Raw genomic sequence first — 12,903 nt, 5'->3', positions numbered from 1 at the left:
GCCATACAAAAAAAGGTACATATTTCTTGTGACCAATTTGATAGTGATCAATGTTATTTTCATGTTAAATGTTGTCTGTCTGGACCACTTTTGATTTTTAAATTGCATATATTAATAAAAGCTATATTTTTATTTTTTACAAACAGTAATTAATAGTCAAAAATAGAAGGGCGGAGTGCTGGCGCTCAGGTTTTTTTTGTGGTTGGTTCGGTGTATTGTCAAATACTGGGAGCTAAAACTGTGGGCTGGGTGTTCTGCTGGTGGAAACAGGGGGCAATAACTGTGGGCTGGGTGTTGGTGTTGAAACTGGGAGCAATAACTGTTGGCTGGGTGTTGAAGATGAGAGTGACGGGAAGGCGATCTTTGACTAGATGATTGCAAGCTGTCCCGCGGTGAGGCAATGCCTGTTGTCTCCCCGATGGGTGATGGTGTTAAGGTATCTAGATCCCTTCACGTCAATCCTGGGGTTGGTGTATAGACCTCCAAAGACAACGTAAAACGGTTCAGGGTATGCAAGTTGTGTGTTGAAACAGTGATAGTATCTTACCGTGAGAATACGGTGTATCAGTGGATGTCGATGGTGTGTGCCTTCCCCAATTCTGATGCGTTGACATGGTTCCAGATTTGAGTGTGTCCGTGTAGTGGGTGGAAGGGGACTTATGGGGGTGCATGTATACAAATGAAAGAGGTGAGCTGGTGTATTTACAAGGTAAATTTATTGTGACTATTTACAGATAGAGTAACAATAAAGTTAGCAATGATAAAATTACCAGTAGCAACTGGAATAAGGAAGCATATATTGAAAAAGAGCAGGTATTACCATGAGTAGTGTAGCCAAACGCGTTTCATCCTTGGTGAGGACTTTTTCAATGGCAGACTGGTGCTGTGGTGTCCCAGGGTTTAAATAGGGTGGACAGTGATTGATACAGCTGAGGAGTCTGGTGTTCTTAATTAATTAATTAATTCCGGGTGTGAAGGGAGTAATGCACCTGTGCAAACAGGCTGGGTGCTAGAGCCCGATGTGTGTGATACTGATTGCATGCACTGCACAGGTGCAGGATATCAGGGATGGCGCCCGATTGTAGGTGATTTGGATGGGAACCTGGGGGTAGAGGAAGGAGCGGGAAAGGAGGGGGGCGGGGGCGCGGAAGGGGGTTGGAATCGATGGGCTGTGGGAGAGGGATAAGGGATTCAAGCTGAAGGAGGCAGAAAAATATATATGAGGCAACTAGGGGTCTATGTTTAGACCTTGTGGGATCAGGGTTTGCATGTTGAATATCCACCTGCTTTCGACATGATTGATCCTCTGGATGTGATCTCCTCCACGCCAGAGTGGGGTGACTAGATCAATAGCAATGAATTTAAGTCCTTGGGGGTCACTGTTATGCTGTAATCTGAAGTGCTCTGAGACACTGTGTTGTTGTCGGCCATTTTTTATATTGCGGATGTGTTCACTGATTCTGGTGTGCAGTTTGCGTATAGTGCGGCCCACATATTGTTTTTGGCAGGGGCACTCTAAAAGGTAGATGATGTTTTTGGTGTAACAGGTGAGGGTTTTGTTGATGGTGAACTGTTCTTTTGTTTGGTTTGATGTAAAAGTGCTTGTTGCTTTGGTGTGCCTGTATTGGAGTGTTTGGCAACTGTGACATTTGCCGCAATGAAAGAAGCCTTTACTGATGGCCTGTCCCTCTAGGGTGGTTTGTGTTAGTGTGTTGTTGGCTGTCAAATGGTTTTTGATGACTTGTCTCCCTATGTCCTTGGCTTTTCTAAAGACGATGTCTGGTTTTGGTGGGAGGAATGTTTGTAATTTTTCGTCTAGGTGTAGGAGATGCCAATGTTTGTAAATGATGGCTTTGAATTGTGGTGCTGCGTCAGTGTAGCCTGTTATCAAAAAGACTTTGTCATTGGTAGATGGGAGGGGATGTTTATCTTTGTACTCTAGGAGTTTGTGTCTATCTTTTTGTTTCAGGTCTTGGTAGGCTTTATTGACATTGGTGGCATTATATTTCTTTTCCAGAAATTGTTTTTGAAGGTCCTGTCCTTGTGTCTCATAATCTGTTAGGGTTGAACAATTGCGTCTGATGCGTGTAAATTGACTGCGTGGGATACCGGCTATCCAACTTGGGTGGTGATTGCTATCTGCCCTAATATAACTGTTGACATCAACATTTTTATGGAATGTTTTGGTGTGTATTAGGTTGTCGCGGATGCTGATTTCTAGGTCGAGGAATTCTGCTTGGGTGTGACTGTAATGGGTGGTGAATTTAAGGTTATTGTTATTGTTATTGATGTGTTCAAGGAAGGTTAGCAATGAGGGTTCGTCACCACCCCAAATGAACAACACGTCGTCTATGTAACGGACCCATAGGACCAAATTCGCCTCCAGCTGCGCCCAGATGTTGACATTTTCCCAGTGGCTCATGAAGAGATTGGCGTAGCTGGGGGCGAACTTGGTCCCCATGGCTGTCCCGTGGCGCTGTAGGTAGAAGTCGCCCTCAAACCACATGTAATTGTGTTTTAATATTAATTCTATCCCTTGTAGGATGAATGTCTTTTGTGGTAATGCGAGTGTGGAATCCTGATTGAGAAAGTAGTCTATGCTCTCTAGGCCTTGCTGGTGATCAATAGCTGTGTAAAGCGAAGTGACATCACTGGTTGCTATGAAATAATGTTCTTGCCACTTGATTTGATTGAGAATGTTGAGTACTTGTGTGGTGTCTTTGAGGAAGGCCCTTTGTTCTGTCACGTATTGTTGTAGGAAGTGGTCGATGTATTGTGATAGGGGGGCAGTCAGGCAGTTTATTCCTGACACTATGGGTCTCCCTGGCGGTTTTGTTTGGTGTTTATGAACCTTGGGCAGGTAGTAGAATACAGGTGTGACTGGATTGGTGGGACTAAGAAAGTTGTGCTCTGCTGTGGTTAGAATGCCTATTGATTTGCCCTGGTTGAGTAGTTTGTTCAATTCAGTCTTGAAATGTGGTAGGGGATCGGTCTTGAGTTTTGTGTATGTTTTGGTGTCTCCTAGGATATTGAGTGCCTCTGCGATGTAGTCGGTCTTGTCTAAAAGGACTATACCTCCCCCCTTATCAGCTGGTTTGATAACCAGTGACATGTTGTTACTAAGGTTTTTCATGGCTATGGACTCTGCTTTTGTTATGTTGTTTTTGGTCCTGGGGGGTGGATTGAGTGCTTTGATGTCTCTCATTACTGCTTCTTCGAATGTATGTATATGGTTGCCTGTAAGATGTGATGGATTAAATGTAGATGGAGGCCTAAACGGTGTGTGTTGGAATTCACTTGGTGGGGTCTGTCGGATGTTTTGGTTGGTTCCCATGAAGTACTTTTTAAGTACTTCATGGTTGGGTGTCATTAGTTTTTTGTGGTCTTGGGTGTTTGCGTTGTCCTCCTCTACATCCTCTCCTATGTCGTTTAATTTTCTTTTGTTTGTCCTGATTGGCGGAGGTGTTTTGTGTGGTCCCAATTCTAAAAATAAGTAATTAATAGTGCCCCCAACAAAATAGAGTACTTGTTTCTTCTCTTAACATGTACTGCAATTTTACTCTCAGGGAGCACCTCCAGTAGAATTATTAATACTATGGTATATAATCCAATTAGGGTTGAAACTGTATTATTTATTTGATATTCTCAATATAAATTGCTGATACCACGTGAAACTTGTTCTCAGGTATTTTCCCATTTTCCCTCTCCCCTGTCATATTTTTCAAACACAGCCTGTAACATGGCAGATAAGAGCTGATTGACGGGTACTTTATCACTCTTGTTAAGGCTGAATACATTTGGCCCACAGGCCATATATACTAAATGACAGCCCACAGAGTAGTCTATGTGTCTCAAGTGTTGCATATAGTAAGATACTTGTTTTTATTCAAAATAAGCACAATGATATGGATGGTCTCTCACTTTTATTTTCATATACACCAAATGATTATGGGCCTAAAAATGGTCTGAAGAATTGTTCTTCAAGGTAAGCAATTCCGCATGTCAATGTTATTCATTATTTGTAGCACTTTCTGCACTATTGCTATACAGCAAATGAAAAATAAAATCATACATTTCACTTCCAGTCCCATCTCCGCACATGTGTCCACACAGTTAGTGGATGTCATCCCTTTGGTTGGTGGATAGCTCCTGCCATCTGCCAATCAGCATGCTGACAGCTATACACTGTCTGGCTGCAACCTTAGTGGTAGGTAGAGAATGTTGTGTAATTCTAAATCTGAGTAACTGGGCAGAATTGTCTACCAAGAAGCATTCTCTATTGACTCCTGAGAAGCCACTGCTCGAAGGCCCCTAGAGTCATGGGGTTCTGGGCTGATGCCCAAGTTGCCTATATGTTAAGTTGTCACTTTATTATTTGTCTTTTTTTGTACTGTCAGTCTTGCTTTATGTGTTTGTGGAGTGTGTGGATGGGTAGTGGAGGTGTGTTTGTGTGTCTTTATTATCTTAGCATTTAGCATTTTTTGTTGCAGGGCAATTAGATGGATGATGTGTCTGCAGATGACCCCCTGCTTACATCATAGTAGGCTAGAAATGCCCACCCGGAGCAGAAATACCATGGCTGAAATCCACATTTGCTGAGAGCATGGAGTAGGAAGTTATTAAAGAATTTGCATACATTTGTTTTTGGAACTAAGCTTGCCAGCACATCTGGCAGAAGCACAGCTCGTGCAAACACCCCAGTCACATCACCACCAAGATGAACATCCCGCACGGTACTGTAGGTCAGTCGCAAGCACCCAAGGTGGGAAACATTGGGGGTAAATTTTACGGAACAAAATGTCCTGGATGATTTACATTTTTTGGGACATTATTTTGCTGTTTGCAAAATGTATTTGTACAGTTTGTACATTTTATTTTTTAATTTAAGATATGAACTAAAAAACTGTTCAGTGTGTGTCAATTTTATGTGGGAAAAAAATTGTCGCAGAAAAAGCCTTCGATAGGGTGGCATGGCCCTTTATCCAAAACTCTCCTCCAGATGGGCTTTGCGGGCCCCTTCTTAGATGGTATCCTCTCACTATATAATAACCCCTCAGCCTCAGTCTTAGTTAACGGACTCGTGTCTGAACCCTTCCTTATAAAAAATGGCACTCGTCAGGGATGCCCCCTATCAACCCTACTTTTCGCCCTGATCATGGAACCTCTAGCCGCCAGAATTCGACATAACCCCAACATATCGGGTATCACAACACCCCCCTCCATAACGGCAGCGATCAATTCTATTTGGAATACATATAGAATTGAGAAAATCACCTCCATTCTACATGACACACCAGCTAAATTTGTAGAGGTCTGGTCGCCGTGGACCACCCACTTCCACGCTGAAGCCCCGTTGACTACCATGTAAAGAAACAGCTCTAACAACTGCCGACAACTCCACCTCTTCAACAACACTTTATCAAACTCCCCACACACATATCTCTTTCCTCCTCCTCCTTACTCTAACCTTCCCCTCCCTCTTGCGCCCTCATCCCCCCTTTCCTTTAAATAGTCTCTCTCCCTTTGTTTATGAAACTTTAATTACTGTTGTCAAGATAAATGTCTTCCTATTTTCATAAACTATTATCATAGACATTGTTGATAAATAATGATGACCATGTCAAATATACCACTTAATCATATACATTATAGTTCACATGCTCACGCATTATAAATATTAACGCAATGTTTTCCTTCACTGTTGTATTCAAGTTAACTTGCAAAGAAAAACCAAATAAACAAATTTTCTCAAAAAAAAAAAAAAAAAAATTGTCTATTCATTATAACAAACGGTGGCATAACTAAACATTTTGCACCCCACGGCCAAAAAAATATTCTGGCTCCCCCATACAATTATTATATTTTTGTACCTAAATTCTTGTTGCCAGTTTTTTTTATGCTCATTGACAGGAGTTACATGCTCATTGCCAAAGGGTTACATGCTCATTTCCAGGGGTAACATGCTCTTTGCTATCTCATTGAGATCATGCACCCTCACAGCACCGACTCCCCCAAGCCACTGCTTGGACTGCAGTGCCATTGTTACGCTACTGACAGGTGCGTAACTAGACATTCGTAGGCCCCATAGCAAAAGTTTGTAAGGGCCCTCTATTCCACAACTGATGGTAATAAATATATATATAGTACATACAACTTATACTGTATAGATAGGCCCCCTTCAGCTCTGGGCCCCTTAGCAGCTGCACCCTTTGCGCTGATGGTAGTTACGCCCTTGGCTACTGATGACAAAGTTATAAATTATATCATAGTGACAAATGGTCTGTTTTTTTCAACAGCAAACTGGTTAAACTGAGACAACCAGGAAAATATTTAGGCTCAAACCTCTAAAATGTACAGTAGGTGTCAGGTACAACATACTATAATCTGGGATGGTAGGAAATGCAACCTGCAAGAAAATACAGTCAAAGGTACAAAGAATGAGAGGGACAGAGCAGTCATGAATAAAAGGGATATAAATTGAGAGGTTGTATAGTAAAGTAATCCCTGAAGTGGAAGACGCAAAATCCAGGGTCATAAAACACGTCTAAGCGTGTTTTTTTAAGATGGAGTCAGAGATGATGATGATGATGATGATGATGACGACGATGGGACTAATTGGTTTGCTCCACCATCTGCATAGTAGAAGCAGAAGTGTTTATGCCATGGTCATGAATGGTCTGCCATTCCAGGATGGAATCAATGTCAGGGTGATGCAGAATGTAACACAATCAGAGGGACTTTAAGAAGAGCAAGCTTGTCATTTTGCATAGATGAGAGGCTAAATGAGTAACCTTAGCAGTATCTATGTCATGGCCAGAGTATTAAGACAAGTGCACAGTATTTACCAAGACTGTCACTGCATTCCAGATCATGCTTCCATCAGGGATGTGTGCACTCTGGCCGCAGTGCAGGGATCCAGCACTCACTGAGTGCATCTGTCTCAACGATTCAGCAATCTCCCAGTGCTGCTGCTGCCGCAGATATTATTATTATTATTATTATTATAATTTTATTTATAAGGCGCCACAAGTGTTTCGCAGCGCCGTACAAAGGAACAATACAGGGAGACAAAACTTGGCATAACATTGAATAAATAACAAAAATACAGTACAAATAAAGAGCACCACAGTTCAATACACATTACAGCTTAAATGTAAGTAGTGAGGACCCAATCAACATACAACTAGAGGCTTGAGGCCAATGATGGAGATGAGTATGAAGATGGTCACTGAGTGTTGGAGTAAAGGAGAGTTGTGAGTGAAATGTGAAGAGAAGTGGGCTTTGACAACAGGAGGGAAGAGGGCCCTACTCGGAGGAGCTTACAATCTAGTAGGAAGGGGAGACAGACAGATTACAAGAGGTGCAAGCGAGGGGGTGGTGGTTAGATAGCAGGATGTAAACAGGCAAGGGGTCGGAGAACCAGCTGGTTTATGCAGTGGAAGGGTACGCTTTGATGAATAGGTGAGTTTTCAGTGCCCGTTTGAAGCTTTGCAAGGTCGGGGAGAGTCTAATGGAGCGAGGGAGTGCGTTCCACTGAAGGGGTGCAGCACGGGCAAAGTCCTGTACTCTAGCATGGGAAGCAGTGATCAGGGTGGAGGAGAGATGATAAACACCAATCCATGCCTGTCTGTCAGCCCCTGTCTCATGTTGCATCCACGCCACCGCCATTACAATAGCCATGCTCCATGTGCTGTACAAACAGAGTTTCCGGCCTTTGTTCTTCCTGGTCACATGGTATTCCTCAGCCTATCCTGTGAGCCTCTCTGCTGTGCTAATTACCAAGCCAATTACCACCCTCCTGTTGCTATACGTATGCTGGGTAAGTAAGGACAGTTACCACTACTACTGATCAGATTGTGCTACCTGTATGGTGTTCTCTCTATGTCTACTTACAGTAGCTGCTTCCAGGTGCCATTATCCAGGGATTACCATCCTGGAGCAGGATGGTAAGCCCTGGCTAATGGCACCTGGAAGCAGCCACCATCAATACTCATCATCGGTGATTCTTCAGCACCATCTGTGTTCCACCATCGATACTAATCAGCAGTGATCATCCAGCTCTATCGATGTTCCACCATCCAAGATTCCCCATTGCTTCTAGCATTATCATCTGGACCCAATTCCCACTGCATTCCTCAAGTTTTTAAGGGTCAGTACCCCCTTGCCATTCTTTTTCTATTGCATTTCCTGGACCTGCATTATTATCTGGACTGCATCAGTGTTCCTACACTGCACCATTGCCCCATTAACATTACTGTTGTTATTGTTTGTTCTTACACTGCGCCACTTACCAGTTCTTCAGATTATCAGGACTCCATCAGTGTGTAAACACTGCTACATTTGCTACTAAGTAATCTGTGCTCTCAGATGGCATCAGCATTCCTACGCTACACCCCTTGATTATTATTCATGCTACTCCAATGCTACTGCATCCTGTCTGTGTTTATTGCCATTCATATATTCTTCAAGTCTCATCGGTCATCACCTGTACCATCTGTGGTATTCATAAAGACTTGTGCTTTTACAATTGTGACCCTTCTTCTAAAATGATTGTTCTGTGTGCCTCCTGGTAAGGTGCAGCAGCCTTATCAAGGCACCACAGTTTGTATACCACTATGCCTGTGGTCTTTGGATCTGACCACTGGAAATGTTGTCTGTGGGAGTTTCAGGCAAATGTCAATACCTTGAGCAAACTCCCTAAATGTAGGGTGTGAAGGGACGATCCATAAACACTTGGTTTCTATGGTCTTTAAACCAGGGCCAATGCTAGAATGTTCAGTGCTGCCCTGCCAATGATAAGTTTGCTTCTTCACTCCCATACATAATAAAGAGACAATACACGTTGAAGAAGAGAATTGCAAAACAGAGGTGTGATCACACAAGGAATGCCACACAATAGAACAATCGTATTCACACTATACTGCACTTAGTGCCCATGACTGAAATGGTACTACATACTAGTTTACCTTATTCACATTGGCAAACACAGTAGTGCCCTTTATACACAAAACCCACAGTAGGATCCTTTATACTCATAGCACCCACAGTAGTAGTGCCACACATAATGCCCACAGTAGTAATGCATCTTACACTTTTGTCAACAGGAGGGGAGAGTTCAGCGGCAGAGTGTAGCTTAAATGGGAGATCAGTGAGAGACTGAAAAGCAGTGGATGCAACTTCAAGCCCTGGTGCCACTGCCAAAAATGAAGCAGGATGCAGGGGGAGGAGGGAGCAGGAGGGAGACAGGTGCAGCAGGGAGCAGGGGAGGACAGAGCAGGAGGGAGACAGATGCAGCAGGGAGCAGGGGGAGGAGAGAGGAGGGAGCAGGAGGGAGACAGATGCAGCAGAGAGCAGGGGGAGGAGAGAGGAGGGAGCAGGAGGGAGACAGATGCAGCAGAGAGCAGGGGGAGGAGAGAGAAGGGAACAGGAGGGAGACAGATGCAGCAGGGGAGGAGAGAGGAGGGAAACTGATGCAGCAGGGCAAGGAGATAGGAGGGAGCAGGAGGGAGGCAGATGCAGCAGGGGAGGAGAGAGGAGGGAAACTGATGCAGCAGGGCAAGGAGATAGGAGGGAGCAGGAGGTAGACAGGTGCAGCAGGGAGACAGATGCAGCAGGGAGCAGGGGGAGGAGAGAGGAGGGAGCAGGAGGGAGACAGATGCAGCAGAGAGCAGGGGGAGGAGAGAGGAGGGAACAGGAGGGAGACAGATGCAGCAGGGGTGGAGAGAGGAGGGAAACAGATGCAGCAGGGCGAGGAGATAGGAGGGAGCAGGAGGGAGGCAGATGCAGCAGGGTGCAGGGGGAGCAGAGTGGAGGGAGCAGGAGGGAGACAGATGCAGCAGGGAGAGGAGAGAGGAGGGAGCAGGAGGGAGACAGATGCAGCAGGGAGCAGTGGGAGGAGGGAGCTGTGGACACAGATGTAGCAGCAGCAGACTGCAATAGCAGAGTAGCAGAGCAGAGAGAGCAGGAGATCACCTCTTCAACCCAGAGCCTCCCCGTGTCAGAGGATCTCCAGAGCGTGCTGCACCAGCATTGTATCTAATTCTGGTATGGGTCAAAGGTTCAACAGAACATAGGTCACCAGTCATAAGTCGACCACTATAGATTTCCAGTCACTAGGTAGACACATGAAATAGGTCAGCATGGTCATTAGGTTGACACAAGTGTTAGGTCAACATGGAAAATGTCAACATGAAAATGTTGACATAAGTTTTTTGTTTTTGTGTACATGTCGACTTAAGTCAACATGGACACTGTATAAGTGTACTGTGTCCCCATTGCATGGCTCACTTCACTCGCCATGCTTCAGACACAGTGCCTCATACCCTCACCATGCTTTGGACACAGTGCATCATACCCTCACCATTCTTCAGACACAGTGCCTCATACCCTCGCCATGCTTCAGACACAGTGCCTCATACCCTCACCATGCTTCAGACACAGTGCCTCATACCCTCACCATGCTTCAGACACAGTGCCTCATACCCTCGCCATGCTTCAGACACAGTGCCTCATACCCTCACCATGCTTCAGACACAGTGCCTCATACCCTCGCCATGCTTCAGACACAGTGCCTCATACCCTCACCATGCTTCAGACACAGTGCCTCATACCCTCACCATGCTTCAGACACAGTGCCTCATACCCTCGCCATGCTTCAGACACAGTGCCTCATACCCTCACCATGCTATGGACACAGTGTATCATACCCTCACCATTCTTCAGACACAGTGTATCATACCCTCGCCATGCTTCAGACACAGTGCCTCATACCCTCGCCATGCTTCAGACACAGTTCATCATACCCTCGCCATGCTTCAGACACAGTGCCTCATACCCTCACCATTCTTCAGACACAGTGCCTCATACCCTCACCATGCTATGGACACAGTGCATCATACCCTCGCCATGCTTCAGACACAGTGTATCATACCCTCACCATTCTTCAGACACAGTGCCTCATACCCTCGCCATGCTTCAGACACAGTGCATCATACCCTCGCCATGCTTCAGACACAGTGCCTCATACCCTCACCATTCTTCAGACACAGTGCCTCATACCCTCACCATGCTTTGGACAGAGTGCCTCATACCCTCGCCATGCTTCAGACACAGTGTATCATACCCTCACCATTCTTCAGACACAGTGCCTCATACCCTCACCATGCTTTGGACACAGTGCATCATACCCTCACCATGCTTCAGACTCAGTGTATCATACCCTTGCCATGCTTCAGACACAGTGCCTCATACCCTCACCATGCTTTGGACACAGTGCCTCATATCCTCACCATGCTTTGGACACAGTGCATCATACCCTCGCCATGCTTCAGACACAGTGCCTCATACCCTCACCATGCTTTGGACACAGTGCCTCATACCCTCACCATGCTTTGGACACAGTGCCTCATATCCTCACCATGCTTTGGACACAGTGCCTCATATCCTCACCATGCTTTGGACTCAGTGCCTCATACCCTCACCATGCTTTGGACATAGTGCCTCATATCCTCACCATGCTTTGGACACAGTGCATCATACCCTCACCATGCTTTGGACATAGTGCCTCATACCCTCGCCATGCTTCGGACACAGTGTATCATATCCTCGCCATGCTTCAGACACAGTGCCTCATACCCTCACCATGCTTTGGACATAGTGCCTCATACCCTCGCCATGCTTCGGACACAGTAACTCAATACCCAGGGCAACCCTCAAAGTGCTCTGTGGCACCCCAGGGTGCCACGGCACACGGTTTGGGAACCACTGGGCTAATAGCATCCTGTGCACTTTTTTAAACACATTGAAATCCTTGGGGCTCTGTTCCAGGACTTCATTCATGTGCACAGTAATGACAACAATAATGCCCTGCCTAAGTTTGTTTTCTGGAATGCCTCTTACTGCAAATGATTTGGTCTTCCCTTGTTATTGATATAAACTCAATATCAGCAGATTGTCCTTCTACTACCTATTAAAGAGCCAACTGATAATCTACAATATACCCTTTATGGTCCTTGAGGGCTGCAAGATTGGTGTTAGATGTGAAAGTTCAGCATGGAGGGTGACAAATGTCTAAGAGATCAAAGTTTGGATGTCACGCCCGAGGATTGAGGCCAAGGCTTCGCTGCGCTCAGTACGCTGAACAAAGCAGGTCCGGGAGTGCAGGCTTATTCAACCCAGGCTGCCAGTGGCCAAATAAAACGCTGCACTGGCTTTTGAGCCAATCAGAGCTTGCGTACCAGCAGTCAATTAGAGCGGCTGCTGGTACGTGAGCTTTGATTGGCTCAAAAGCCGGTGCTGCATTTTAATTGTCTGCCGGCATCCTGAGTTGAAGAAGCCTGTGCTCAGGGACCTCCGGGCTGCAGATCAGCGGAAGAGGAGATGGGGGAGCAGGAGCTGAGTTACAGGAAGTCAAGTGAGGAGGGGGGGCCATGACCTGGACTCGAAATGAGTCCCAGGCCCCAAATTTCCTGATGGCTGCCCTCGTTGTGGTTGACCCTGGGAGTGTATTAATAAACCCGGGAGCCCGTAAAGAGTCTTAGATGTCCACTAACACATGAAGGAGTGTCTCAATGCGTGACCAGGACAATGAGATGAATAAAGTATAAAGTATTTATTAAAGTATACATGATGACAGTGGTATCGATGTTAGAACTGAGGTACTGACAAATTAATGTTCATTGGCATGACCCGATGTGAACCATCGATAGAATATTGGAGACAACAATACTTGAAGAGGAAATGTTCATTAGCATGATACGATGTTAACCATCGATAGAATATCGGAGACAGCAATTCTTGAAGCGGACTTGTTCATTAAAATGATATGATGTGAACCATCAAAATAATATCAGAGACAACAGTGACTGCAGGTAAGTAGTAGGAGAAGCTCACCAGATTACCATA

The sequence above is a fragment of the Crinia signifera genome, chromosome 7 (genome assembly GCF_055691185.1).
Source record: "Crinia signifera chromosome 7, ASM5569118v1, whole genome shotgun sequence".
Lineage (NCBI taxonomy): Eukaryota > Metazoa > Chordata > Amphibia > Anura > Myobatrachidae > Crinia > Crinia signifera.
Note: the sequence above shows the minus strand (reverse complement) of the source record.